General features: G+C 44.0%; 1 protein-coding gene across 7 annotated transcripts in view; it reads left to right on the top strand.

Moving 5' to 3' along the window:
* The window catches only part of TJP2 (tight junction protein 2), a 120,654-nt gene that overhangs the window by 63,988 nt on the left and 42,589 nt on the right, over positions 1 to 14,077 (top strand). For 2 of the 7 annotated variants that reach the window (XM_046022059.1, XM_046022055.1), the window contains exon 1: positions 7,510 to 7,532. The exons of 4 other annotated variants lie outside the window; for them this stretch is intronic. The gene's annotated coding sequence lies outside the window, so the exon portion shown is untranslated. Of the gene's footprint in view, positions 1 to 3,512; positions 3,537 to 7,509; positions 7,533 to 14,077 lie in introns of those variants that run through there. One more of the 7 variants, XM_046022057.1, reaches the window with a different exon arrangement.

The following is a 14,077-nucleotide window of genomic DNA, read 5'->3' as shown; positions in this document are numbered from 1 at the left end:
TATATATACACATTTTTTTCTTTTAATATTTATTTTTTTTAGAGCAGTGTAAATAAAATTCACAGCCAAACTGAGGGGGAGGTACAGAGATTTCTCATCTGTCCCCTGGACCTACCAGGGTAAAGCCTTCCATCCTCGGTGCTCCCTACCACAGCGGCACGTGAGTTACAGTTGACGAACCTACACTGACACATCACTCTCACCCGAAGTCCACAGTCCACAGCTCACTTTCGGTCTTGTACCTTCTGTGCATTTGGACAAATGTATAATGACATGCATCTCTCATTATGGTATCATAAGAGTATTTTTACTGTCCTAAAAAATCGTCTGCCCTGCCTGTGTTCTCTCTTTCCCTCTAACCCTGGCAACCACTGATCATTTTATTGTTTTCATTTTCCAGAAGGCCATATGTTTGGATCAAACAGGATACCGCCTGTTGGCTTTTTTCACTTAGTAAGATGCATTCGGTTTCTTCCATGTCTCTTTATGGCTTGATAGCGTCTTTCTTTTCAGTGCTCAGTAATATCCCATTGTTGAGACGCTTCGCATGTTTAGTCATCCACTCACCTACTGAAGGACATGCTGTCTGCTTCCAAGTTTTGGCAGTTCTCAATAAAGGTGCTATAAACATCTGTTTTGTTTGGACATAAGTTTATAATTCCTTTGGGTAAATACCAAGGAGCACGAGTGCTGGATTGTGTGATGAGTATGTTTGGGTTTTTTTGGTTTGTTTTATTTTTTTAAAAGATTTTATTTTTAAAGTTTTTTTTTTTTTTTAAGATTTTATTTATTTGACAGACAAAGTTTGCAAGTAGGCAGAAAGGCAGGCAGAGAGAGAGAGAGAGGAGGAAGCAGGCTCCCTGCGGTGCAGAGAGCCCAATGCGGGGCTCGATCCCAGGACCCTGCGATCATGACCTGAGCCAAAAGCAGAGGCTTAACCCACTGAGCCAACCAGGTGCCCCAAAGATTTTATTTTTAAATAATCTCTCCACCCAGCATGGGGTTCAAACTCAAAACCCTGAGATCAAGAGTCATGCGCTGCACCGACTGAGTCGGCCAGGCGCCGCTGAGAGTATGTTTGGTTTTTAAGGAAGCCACTGCCCTGTCTTCCAGAATGTTCGTCCCGTTTCCGCATTCTCGCCAGCTCCTGCTGCTCCACATCCTCATCGCATGTGGTGTTGTCATTGTTCCAGGTTTTGGCCCTTCTACTACGTAGAGTGGTTTCTCCTTGTTTTAATTTGCGTACCCTTGATGACAGAGTACGTTAAACATTTTTCATATACTTAGTTGCCATCTGGGGGTCTTTGTCCGGTGTCTGTTGAGGTCTTTGGCCTGTTTTGTAATCAGGTAGTTTTCTTACTGTTGAGTTTTCGGAGGTTCTGTATGCATTTGTCTGATAATTGTTCTTTTTTTTATTAAAGGATTTTTTTTTAAGATTTTATTTATTCATTTGACAGAGAGAGATCACAAGTAGGCATAGGCAGGCAGAGAGAAAGGGGGAAGCTGGCTCCCTGCTGAGCAGAGAGCCGGATGTGGGGCTCAATCCCAGGGCTCTGGGATCATGACCTGAGCCAAAGGCAGAGGCTTAACCCACTGAGCCACCCAGGCGCCCCCTGATAATTGTTCATTATTGGACATCTTTGCAAGTATTTTCTCCTAGTTTTTGGTTAGTCTTTTCATTGTCATTCACAGAGCAGAAGTTTGTAATTTTAATGAAGTCCAACTTATCAATTCTTTGTTTCATGGCTCATCAGACCTTGTATTTGCATAAGTAAAAAAAGGAGGAGTTGGGTTTTTGGAAGGGTTAATTGTTAACAGTCATTAAACACTTGATACACTGTCTGGCGCTTTTTAATATTCAGTCAGTGATGACATGTTTTGGGTCCCCTGGTTTACACATGTGTTCACAGAGGCGCAGCTCTCGGGAACTTATACCTATACCTAGCTGGCTGTTGAAAGAGCCAGAAATGAAGTCTGCCCCGGTTCCCTTCCTGCACCCTCTCCCTCCCAAGTCACCACGGTTTTGCAGTCACTTGGAAGAGCTGCTGAGCCAGGGTGACGGGACCCAGACCAGCTACTTGGAAATGAGCGTCAGGCTTGTCAGAGCGAATGGATCCATGCTGGTCTAGCGCCAAGCCAACAACCATGGCTGCGGCTGCTGCCTTTTTTTTTTTTTTTTTTTTTTCGGGTTTAAGGCCAGGAACTGATCACAGTAGTTCCTGAAAGGCTCTATCAGTGTGCAGGGAAAAAGACAGTGTTCGTCAGTGGAAAGGATACAGGCTTTGCAGCCACACTGACCTGGGTTAGAATCTGTTCTCTGCCACGTTTTACTTGTATGAACTTCAGCAAGTTACTTCACTTCTCTGACTTAAGTCTTCTTTTCTGTAAGAGGAATCTAATGATTATGGTATTGGTAATAGCTAAGAATGATGGAGCATTTACTGTGTGTCAGGCACTACCCCGAGATCTCCACGTGCATTGTCTGCTTAAATTCTCGTAACAAGCCTAGAAAGGTTTACAGTTGGGGAAACTGAAGCAAAGACAAGTTAATGTAATTGGCTTCAGTTAAGTGGTTAGTAGAGACCAGAATCTCCACTTTCTGATTATGGAATCTGTGATGCATCCCTTAAAATGCCTTTTTTGAGATATAATTCATATACCATACAATAAAAGTGTACAATTCAGTAGTTTTTAATATATTCACAGACTTGTGCCCCACCATATCAGTTTTAGAACATCTTTATCACTGAAAAAGTAATTCCCACACCTATGAGTTAAGTCACCCCCTTCTCTCCCTGAGTAACTACTCCGAGGCAGTCGCTCATCTGCTTTGGTCTCTGGATTTGCCTCTTCTAGACATTCATGTAAATGGAATCCTATTTGTCTATTTGCATCTGTCTGGCTTCTTAAATTGTCTACAAGATTCATCTGTGGCACAGCGTGTATTGGTACTTCATTGCTCATGGCCAGACACTAGTCCATTGTATGGATAGACCACGTTTGGCTCACCCGTTTATCGACTGATAGTCATCTGGATTGTTCCCACTTTTTTGCTACTACAAATAATGCTGCTGTGAACATTTGTGTACAGTTTTTGTGTGGACATATACTTCCAGTTCTCTCGGTGTCCGTGATATGTTCTTAACTACTAGACTGTACTCTTCCAGGAGACAGAAAACAGGCCGTTGTTACTTGGGAGTGATCTGGTTACATTGTTGCTGCAGTGCCTTTGGTGGGTTCCTTTATTGAGGGCGCAAATTCTGTGATGAGCACTGAGCCAGCTTTTCCAAATGCTGCTTCATGTAGTCCTTACATTTATAACAGGGTAGACATCGTGTGTCCTGTTTTACAGATGAGGCCACTGAGCCTCACCAAGTGAACTGCTTAAGGTCACAGAACTTGTAGAGCGAGTTAGAGAGCGGAGCCTGGACCAGGTGTGTGGGATGGCCCGCAGAGCTCTTACTTGAACACCATACGGCAGTATACCCAGAGGTATATTCAAGAAGACCCTGCCTCCCACTCCAAACCACTCCGAGGTTTGTTGGCCTGGATTTAATAGATTGCTTTCCCCGGGAGTTTGCTGCATTTCACCCTGTGAAGTAGACAGTGATACTCTCATTTCTTATTTGTATCAAGTGGCAACAGAATTCCCCATGTGCCCAAGGTCACGGGTGGGTTGGAGGGTCAGAGTCGTGGTTGGAGGTGTCTTCTTGGAGTCTAGGTTCATTGCTCTTTGCGCAGCACAGCTGCTTTCTGAACAACAGTGGGGTCCCCAGGTGTACCGTCATACCATTGTTGTCTCCCAGTTCTTTCTTTATTTTAATGCAGACTGAAGTTTTCCCTTGGGTAAATAAAGGGTGATGGGTTTGAAAAAAAACAAAACAAAACACAACACTTCAGTAAACCCTGGTACCTTTCAGCAGTGGGGCTGGAATCTAATCATATGAATTCTGAGGACCTGTCAGGAATCCCTCTTATAACTTGTGTATGTTATTTTTTCTAACTGTAAACTTTCTAACGTGTGTGCTGTGAGCACTTACCCTCTGGAGCTGTGAAGGGAGGGTAAGGAGCCGGGGACTGCTTTGTTATCCCACCGGAAAGTGAAATACTTCTGGAATAAATGATGGACAATTTTTATTGGCAAACCAAAAACTGCTTGAGGAGTTAATTCATTGCTGACTAGTTTACTGTTATAAGGAAGGGTTTACTTTGAGAGACCACACAGCCAAGTGGCTCAGAGTCAAGGACTTGGTTTATAATTTTAAAAATGAATCATTTTAGGGAAAGAGACTGGAGCTCATTTTCTACCTTAACTGGGAAATAATGGTTCCTGCCTACTTCTTTGATAGGCGTCTTGAAATTGTGCCCAGCGATTGGGATTTTTACTAAATCCTTTACCACCATTAAAATAAGACCGATTTCGTAAGACAAGAGAGGGGTATGGTCTTTGTAACTGCCGTTACCTCATCAGTCACCTTGCTCCAGCCCCACACAGCCTTTTCTCTTCCTTGAACATAACCAGATTCTTTCTCACCTTGGGGCCTTTGCACTTCTGTTCCCTCTCCTTGGAGAACGGTTCCGATTTTTTTTAGGATTTGCGCTTTCCAGTATCATAGCCTGTGGCACTTACGGCTCTTGTGATTATATGTTTATTATTTTTCCCATTAAAATCCTTCCTGTGAGGGAAGGACTTGGCTTGTCTCCCACCAACGCAGACAGTGAGCCTTTATCTTCATCTGCGGTGGCAGTAAGCAGCACTGAGCTGTCCTTACTGTGGACTGTCCTACTTACTGTCCTGCTATGACTGCCTTGCACAGTGACTTTGGGTAATTTGTCTTTCAGTCCACAGGCTGCTGTTCAGTAAATGTTTGTCAAGTATGTGAATGTGGAGGTTAGAAATCTTGGGGGCAGGTAAATTGTTAAACTTGAGGTCTTCTCATTGAGGCTGGTGTTCTACCACAAAATGTCCTTTGGATGCCCCTGGTAGACCAACTTCTAGGGAAAGTTCTGAAAGCCACTCTCCACACCACTTTTTCTCTTTCAGGGTCTTTGCTCTGTGCTGCTCTTGGCGTCCTGCACAACCCCACCCCCCACCCCAATCCACTCGTTCTTTAGACCTTATCTCGGTGTCACTTGCTTAAGGGGAACCTCCCCTGTCCCCCGTCAGGTACTGACTCTTGCCGGGCTTCCTGAGGGCGGTGACATATCTCTACAGGCCATGCTTTTTATCCATCCATCCATCCATCCATCCATTTAATAATCTCTGTGCCCAACATGGGGCTCGATCTCACACTCCCGAGATCAAGAGGTACATGCTCTTCCAGCTGGGCCAGGCACGCCCCCAAGGCTGTATCTGTAGGATTTCATCCTCAGAGTCTAGTAGGCGGCCCTTGGTACATATTTGCTGACTGAATGAGTGAAGCATTAGTGATAGTATATTTGCTTACCCGTGTTCCACGGCAGCACTGCTCACCATAGCCAAGAGGTGAGAGTAACCCAAGTGTCCGTCCATGGATGACTAGATCAACAGAATGCTGTATCCACATACAGTGGAATATTATTTGGCTTAAAAGGGAAGGAAATTCTGACGCATGCTACAAGGATGAACACGGAGAACATTATACTAAGTGAAATACGTCCCACACAAAAGACAAACACCGTGAGGCTCCACTTACGTGCAATATCTAGTAGTCAGATTCATAGGAACAGAAAGTATACGGTGGTTACCAGAGCTGGGAGGAGGGGGCGATGGGGAGTTGTTTAATGGTGTAGAGTTTCTGTCCTGCAGGGTGAGTAGTGGAGACTGGATGCCAGCAATGTGGAGTACTTACCACTACTGAACTGTACACTTAGAAATGATTAAGGTAGTAATTCTGTTATGCATTTTTTTAAAAGCACAATTAAAAGAATTAGGGCAGAAACTGTGACTTCTGGAAATCACTGTACAAGAATCTGGAATTCTTAAGTGGTAGGATGCCTGTGACTTCTGGGCAGTGTGCATAAATTAGGGAAAGAAGTATTTATTTCCTCATCAGGGAAGTTAAATATGTTCAGAAGGGCTGTCGGAGGCAAGGAGGGAGCTGCTGGTACCTTCCCTCGTTGCCTCGGTTCTTGTGCTCCTCTGGCCGGGGGCCCAGTGAGCCAGTGAGGCCTGGGATGAGCCCGGCCGGTGTGTCGGGAGCCTGCCTCCACCCGCACGGCCCTGCTGAGTACGGGGTATTTCCTGCCTTTCTCAGTGTAAGATTTGAAGCAAACTTTTTCTCGTTTCCTACCCTATTTTGCTGTTCTAACGCTTGTGAAAAGCTTCAAGGAAAGGCATGAACATTTTTTCGAGTGCTGTTCAGCATGTGCCCTTTGTAGAGGTGATTTCATTTCAGACTGACGGTGGCCCTCTGAGGGGCAGGCGGTATATCCCCATTTTTAAAGAAGGAGACACATTATCCAAGGCACAGCTAAGTGACAGAACAGAGACTGCTCTGCAGACCTTCTGCCTTTACACCTTCCGTTTCTGCCTCTGCTTCGTGTTGTTTCCTGAGCGGTCTCCATCTCGTGGTCCGTATTGATCAGTCGGTTCGGAGGGTGCACTGTTCCCACTGAACAGACTGCTTGCTGTGACCCCCTGTGTGACATGCACAGTAGTAGCAAGAATGACGACCGGATCCCCAAGACCATGCTTCTGAAATCCCAAACCCAACTTGAAGCCCCGGGCATCCCATAAAGTCTTTTCTGGATGTCCAAAACCCTAAAATGTACTTTTTACTCTCCGCCACCCCCCACCATCGGTAAAAACAGAAACGGGTGGTGCGGCTCTTTGTTATTCTTTTATCTGCTGAATTTGCAGAGAGGTTAGGGAGAAGAGAAGACTCTGCTGAGTGAGCACTCTGTCCCCCAGTTGGCTCCAAGTTTCCTCACGCCTACAGACCTCTTATCTCCAAGGATGTGAAACATCTCATCTTCCGACCTCTCATTTCTGTGTCATACTAGCTGTTCCATGACCTGAACATTACCTGTTCATTTCCAGCCGGCTGACATGTTTTGTGTATGTGTGCAGGGGAGGGTCTGTATGAATAAACACTTCTCTAAATGTTCATTTCCAGAGTTTTGCTCTAAAATGTCCTATTTGTTTAGTCATTTCTACTTCGATACTGAGGCACTCTCTATGTCTAACAAGAATATTTGCTCCTGTTCTCTCGTTCCCTTGCGCGGGAGGGAGGGAGGGAAAGAAAGCTGTTCAAGTGGTGTAAATCCCCACTGCTTTCTTTTTTTCCCTCACAAGTGGCGCTTTTCAGAGCGTTCCGGTATCCCTGCTGTATGGATGTGTCACTGTGCGAGATGACAACAGGATTTGCTGGGAATGTGGGCCACTATTGTATCCGCCTTACGTAACCACGTGGAGTGATGGCAGTGGGTAAGCAGCCTGGGGTGTAGGCAGTGCCCTGGCCGCTTAGTCCCCGGAGGCCATGAAGACTGCTCAGGTCCTCCAGAGGATGTGGATCCAGGCTGTTAAAAAGTTGGGGAGATTGAAAAGCCATGTGAGTCCCTCTGCAAGCTCTCCCCCCTTTCCTTTCCCAGCTTTTCTTTGTGGGAAGTGGTTGGGGAGCAAAAGCTTTCTCACAGTGACTCCTTTCTCTTCGGATTTATTTGCGCTTCTGGCAGCTGTCAGTAACCAACTGTGACATACGGCGTGTAGTCAGTGGTGGGTTTTAAAAATACTTGGCTTATTTTTAGCAGACGTGTGAAACTGATAGCCTCTTACGGGACTTGCGAATCAAAGGCTGCTGTTTTCCATGTGTTGGGAGTCTGCGAGCACTGTGTTGCCTCCCGGGAATGACTTAATTACACTGCCTCGTAGAAGATGTTTGTGTTTGGGAATTTCTTGTTTGGGGGTAAAACTTTTTGCTTCCTTGTTCTACAGAAATCCTTATTCTTATAGCTAGGTTCTGAAATTATAGGAAACAGTTTCTCACATGTTCTATTTTCCTCTTAGACTCTGAACAGTAAGTACCACTGTAATATATGAGTGTTTATCTTTATGGCTTGCGGTTTTTATCAGGTAGCTTCTTATGGGCTGAGTCTGAATAATCTTTAGCTTTAGCTATGGCTTCCATCTCCGGGAAACAGCACTTTGTGGACAGAAAGCCTCAAAGTTGCCTGTTGGGGGAGTAGAGGCAGTGAAGACTTCTAGTTATCTGCCCTCTAGTTGGTTTTTAACATGTTTATGTAAAATGTAGGATTTTACCTGTTTGGCCAAGATATTTCAGAGGAATAAACAACTTGAGGATATTTTTTAAAAGACATATCAAATTGAACTATTTGTCTTTGTTCCTTTCTCTTCATTCTTCATGTAAATACTGTGTGTGAAACACAGTTTTCCATTTATTGTAGAAAATTAGCTCCCTTTAACTTTCCGCATTGTCTAGGAATGACTTGTTACAATATCAGAGGAGTTACAGTTAGCACAGTTACATGAACAGTGGAGGTGAGGAGGGGCTGGGAGCAGTACACCGAAGATGCTTCTGGTGCGTGAGGTGTTGACTGGGGCGGGAAGGAGACCCGGGAGCTGTGCACCCTGCGGCTCCCACCGAGCTAAATGATCTCTCCCTCACGGGCCTTCCACGCGTTTTTCAAATTATTACCACCACCCTGTCTTTCCCTTTTCCAGTCGAGTGATCACACTTGGTTCTGCCCTTTTACTTTGTAGAGTCTAGGCTTAAAAAATATTTGGTATAAGGTCTCTGTCTAGGAATCAGGTGCACCTTGAAATTCACTCATATGCCCCCGCCCCCGTTGTTGAACTTATAAAATGTTTGGTGCACATAAAGAATTATGTAATACTGGTGACCTTGAGCCTATTATACACACCCACCCATGGAGCCTCACGAGATGGATACAAAATCCTTTCTCCCTCTGCCTCTTCCCCAGCTCACTTCTTCCTGAAGTTGGTGGTTTTCATTCCCTTGCTTTTTTTTCTTCATAGTTTTAGTGCACACATACACACAGGCATCCCTAAACAAAACATCCCTACAGAAAAGATTAGTTTCCTTGCTCTTTCTTTATTGTGGTTAAAAAAAATACCCATAGAAAATAAAATGGAGCGTCTTAACTGTTCTCTGTTTTATTTAATTTTTTTTATTTTTAAATATTTATTTGAGAGAGAGAACACGGGCAGGGGGAGGGGCAGGGGGAGAAACAGGCTCTCTGTTGAGCCAGGAGCTGCATGCGGAGCCCAGTCCTGGGACTCTGGTATTATGACCTGAGCCAAAGGCAGACGCCTAACCCAGTGAGCCACCCAGGCGCCCCAGCATCTTAACTATTCTTGAGTGTGTAGTGCAGTAGTGTTGAACATGTTCACATTGTGAAACACTGTTTGCTTTCTGAACGATATAAAAATGGCATCAGGCTCTGCACATTCTTCTAGGATGTTTTTCACTCAACATTCTGTTTGAGTTGCATCTGTGTTGTGGCATGTGGGGCTCTAATTTGTTTTCATTATAGTGTAATATTGCATTTTAATATTATATTATGATTTATTTGTCTGTTCTTCTCTTGATAGATATTTGGGTTGCTTGCAGGTTTTGGCTGTTGAGAATGTTGCTGCTGTGAATACTCATGTGTGTATCCTTGTCACTTAATTCATACCTTCCTCTCGGGCCTTTGCCCAGGAGAAATCATGGAGTATGTGCGTCTTTGGCTCTGATACCTGTGAGCTCTTCCTGGGGCCCTGTATGTAAAGCTCCTAAGAGCTAAGCAACAGCGCACTGGCTTTCACGCAGAGGGAGTCTGAATATTGACAGCAGTTCTGGGATCTGTGTGCAGCCCAGCACAGGTTGGGTGGGGCCCAAGCCCAGTGGCCCAGTTTGCAAGGCAGGGGCTGAAGCCCTCAGCTAAGCTGCTGCGCTGGCAGCCTGTCCCTGGGGGATATACCCAGAGATGATGTTCTGAGCAATGTGTGACTGTGTGGGGTGCTCTTTGTTTCCCAAAAGGTTATTTATATAGATAAGCAGGGAAGACACTCAGTGATTTTCTGTTTGGGCACACTGTGGTTGGTAAATACTCCATGGGCTCTGGTGGGTTTTTTTTTTTTTTTTGTTTTGTTTTTTGTTTTTTTTTTGTTTTTTTGCCAGTGTATCAAAAGGGCCACAAATCACATGCCTGGTACATGGTGGGTGCTTAATAAATATTTTTGAATGAATGAATAAGTTGAGTAAGTGAATGAAGGGTTTGCTCTGAGATCTTCATAAAAAGTCATGGTTCTGTGGGCTAATGTACACAGTTACGGTACATTTTAATAGTTTTCAAAAGAGCTATTAAGATGTATTTTTTCTTCAATTTCCTAATCGTTAAAAAATAAGATTTTAGATTCATCACTTCTTGTAACAGAATATACATTCTTTTAATATTATGTTTAAGTACTTATGGTTTATGTCCCAGCCCACTAACCCTAGGTAAAGAAGAAGCCATTTATAAACTGATCATTTTATTCAAGTTGGTGAGCTCTTTGGGCACCTGGCAAAGTGTGATTGATGAAAACTTTAATTCAGTCCTTTTGGGGTGGCAGTGGTAGGAATAGGGGTTTAATTGTCTTTCTGGTCAATCTAATTTAAATTACTCCTGTGGGCAAGGGTGCCTTGGTGGCTCCATTAAGCATCTGCCTCTGGCTCAGGTCATGATCTCAGGAAGAGACCAACCTGGGCTCCCTGCTGAGCAGGGGGTCTGCTCCTCCCTGTGCCTCTGCCCCCCTCCCCCAACTTGGGTTCTAACTCCCTCTGTTCTCTCTCATTCTCCCAAATAAATAAATAAAAAATCTTAAAAAAAATTACTCCGATGGGCAACACAGGAATACAGAGATAATATAATCTCATTATGGGGGAATAGTGAACTTCAAAAGCCAGGTTTGTTCTACTTGGAACATTTAAAAAATAAGGTTTGTTTAATCTGGCTGAATGATAACAAATTTTAAATCTAGAACGTTAAAAGGGAATTTGCTGTTTTTATTTTAAAAATAAAAATGTATTCTTGGGGGACGCCTGGGTGGCTCAGACGGTTAAGCGTCTGCCTTCGGCTCAGGTCATGGTCTCAGGGTCCTGGGATTGAGTCCTACATCGGGCTCTCTACTCAGCAGAGAGTCTGCTTCTCCCTCTCCCTCTGCCTCTCCCCCTGATTGTGCTCTCTCTCTCTCTCTCAAATGAATAAATTAAATACCTAAAAAAAAGAAAAAAAGAAAAAAAATGTATTCTTGGGACGCCTGAGTGGCTCAGTGGGTTAAGTGTCTACCTTCGACTCAGGTCACAATCCCAGGGTCCTAGGATCCAATCTCACATCAGACTCCTTGCTCAGTGGGGAGCCTGCTTCTTCCTCTACCTACAGCTCTGTCTGCTTGTGTTCTCTCTTAAATACTCTTAAAAAAAATACTCTTAAAAAAAAAGTATTCTAAAAGTAATATGCTCATATAAAAATATTCTCTGCCGGGGTGCCTGGGTGGCTCAGTGGGTTAAGGCCTCTGCTTTCAGCTTGGGTCATGATCCCAGGGTCCTGGGATCGAGCCCCACATCGGCTCTCTGCTCAGCAGGGAGCCTGCTTCCTCCTCTCTCTCTGCCTGCCTCTCTGCCTACTTGTGATCTCTGTCTGTCCAATAAATAAATAAAATCTTTAAAAAAAATTCTCTGCCATACCACAGCTCCTGGGGAAACTGAACATTTTTTTGGTATTCTTCCTACCTCTTCTCTATATGCTTATACAAGGTTTATACCAATTTATCTTCCACCCCTTCCACTAAGAGCAGACAGACCTAAAAATATAAAACCAACTAGCTCTTTCTCTCTTTAATTGAAAACAGAGTATTCATGACAAAGAGTTTTAAAAAATTGGTGGAAGTTAAATATTTTCAGTGCCTGTGCATTTCATTGTGTTGATTCACTTAACCCAAATATCACTCACTTTTTGAACGTTGTGCTCCCTCCTACTCCATAGCATTGCCCAGTCCTGGGGGTGATTGTCATGGTATTGATGGTTAGTTCTTTCCTGATGATTTTTAGGTAAGTCTTTTGGAGAGGGTGCTCTATGATGTCTTTTCTTTCTTTCTTTTCTTTTTTTTTTTAAAGATTTTATTTATTTATTGGACAGACAGAGATCACAAGCAGGCAGAGAGGCAGGCGGCGGTGGGGGGGGGGGAGCAGGCTCCCCACCGAGCAGAGAGCCTGATGCAGGGCTTGATCCCAGGACCCCAGGATCATGACCCAAGCAGAAGGCAGAGACTTAACCCAATGAGCCACCCAGGCGCCCCTCTATGATATTTTTTCTTAACATGTAGGGATATAGCTATATTCAAAGAAGAGGTAGCATCTGTATTTATTATACCCCAATTTCCAGATTAACTCACTTTGTTGAAATTTGCCAGCTTTAAGGTAGCGTCAGGCACTGAGAAGATGAATTTGGGGAGCATGCCTGCTAGTGCAGTTCATTTCTAGTTGGTACGTGACTGATTAAGGCCACGGTAAAACCTGAAAGTGTCAGGGAGTTAAGGAGGTGTTCTGTGGAAATGGAAAGAGATGATCAGTTTTGATCAACTAGGTTTCTGCTTCCTATTTCCTTTTAAGGAAACTTTTTTTTTTTTTAATGGAAAACTTGTGTTATACTGGCACATGTTAGACAGAGACCAGAGCATTCCAGAGGGACAGTGATGAAGCATAGGACACCAGATCACATAGGCCGAGTTCCCAGACCAGCCACTTCAGGAGTGCTGTCCCAGAAGCAGGGTGTCACCAACTGTAATAGAAAATTTCCTTTAGGGGGCCTCAGTTGGTTAAGTGTCTTTAGCTCAGGTCAGGATCCCACGGGAACCAGCTGCCTTGGGCTCCCTGCTCGGGGGGAGTCTGCTTCTCCCTCTGCCCTTCATCCTGCTTGTGCTCTTACTCTCACTCTTGCTCTTTCTCAAACAATTAAAATCTTTAAAAAAAAAAAAAAAAGAAAGAAAATTTCCTTTAGGAAAACTTGCTAGTAGAAATCTGTGTCTTGTCAACATGTAGAGAAAGGGGAATCCTCCTACACTGTTGGTGGGAATGCAAGCTGGTGCAGTCACTCTGGAAAACAGCATGGAGGTTCCTCAAAATTTGAAAATAGAGCTACCTATGACCCAGCAATCACACTACTGGGTATTTACCCTAAAGATACAAATGTAGTGATCCGAAGGGGCACGTGAACCTGAGTGTTTATAGCAGCAATATCCACAATAGCCAAACTACGGAAAGAACCTAGATGTCTATCAACAGAGGAATGGATAAAGAAGATGTGGGGGGTGTGTGTGTGTGTATAGGAATACTATGCAGCCATCAAAAGAAACGAAATCATGCCATTTGTGAGACGTGGATGGAACTAGAGGGTATTAAGCTGAGCAAAATAAGTCAATCAGAGAAAGACAATTATCATATGATCTCCCTGATATGAGGAAGTTGAGAGGCAACATGGGGAGTTTGGGGGGTAGGAAAGGAAAAATGAAACAAGATGGGATCGGGAGGGAGACAAACCATAAGAGACTCTTAGTGTCACAAAACAAACTGAGGGTTGCAGGGGGGAGAGGGGTAGGGAGAGGGGGAGGGGGTTATGGACATTGGGGAGGGTATGTGCTATGGTGAGTGCTGTGAAGTGTGTAAACCTGGCGATTCACAGACCTGTACTGCTGGGACTAATAATACATTATATGTTAAGAAAAATTAAAAAATTATAAAAAAAAAGTAATCGTGTCTTAATTGTTTTAACAGCTATTGAATGGACAGTGTATCCACTTCTTGGTTTATGAGAAGGAAACCTTTCTGAGTGCCTCCTCTGTGCACTAACCACTGTACTAGGAATGAGTGAGATATAAAAATCTTATCTGAAAATCCACTTTCATTTTCTTCCAATTGACAGTGGTCTTGGTGAACAAACTTAAATAACTGGGGGAGCTTTACATAATTTAGATAATGATCTTTTTTGAACGTTTGCCTGTTGCACTGTGTTGATGTGCCTTCACTTAATCTAAACATCACCCCTTTTTGGATGCTGCCCCCACCCACCCCACCCCTGTCCCATAGCAGCTAGT

This window comes from Meles meles, chromosome 11, assembly GCF_922984935.1.
Source record: "Meles meles chromosome 11, mMelMel3.1 paternal haplotype, whole genome shotgun sequence".
NCBI lineage: Eukaryota > Metazoa > Chordata > Mammalia > Carnivora > Mustelidae > Meles > Meles meles.
Note: the sequence above shows the minus strand (reverse complement) of the source record. Positions and strands in the feature narration are given on the sequence as shown.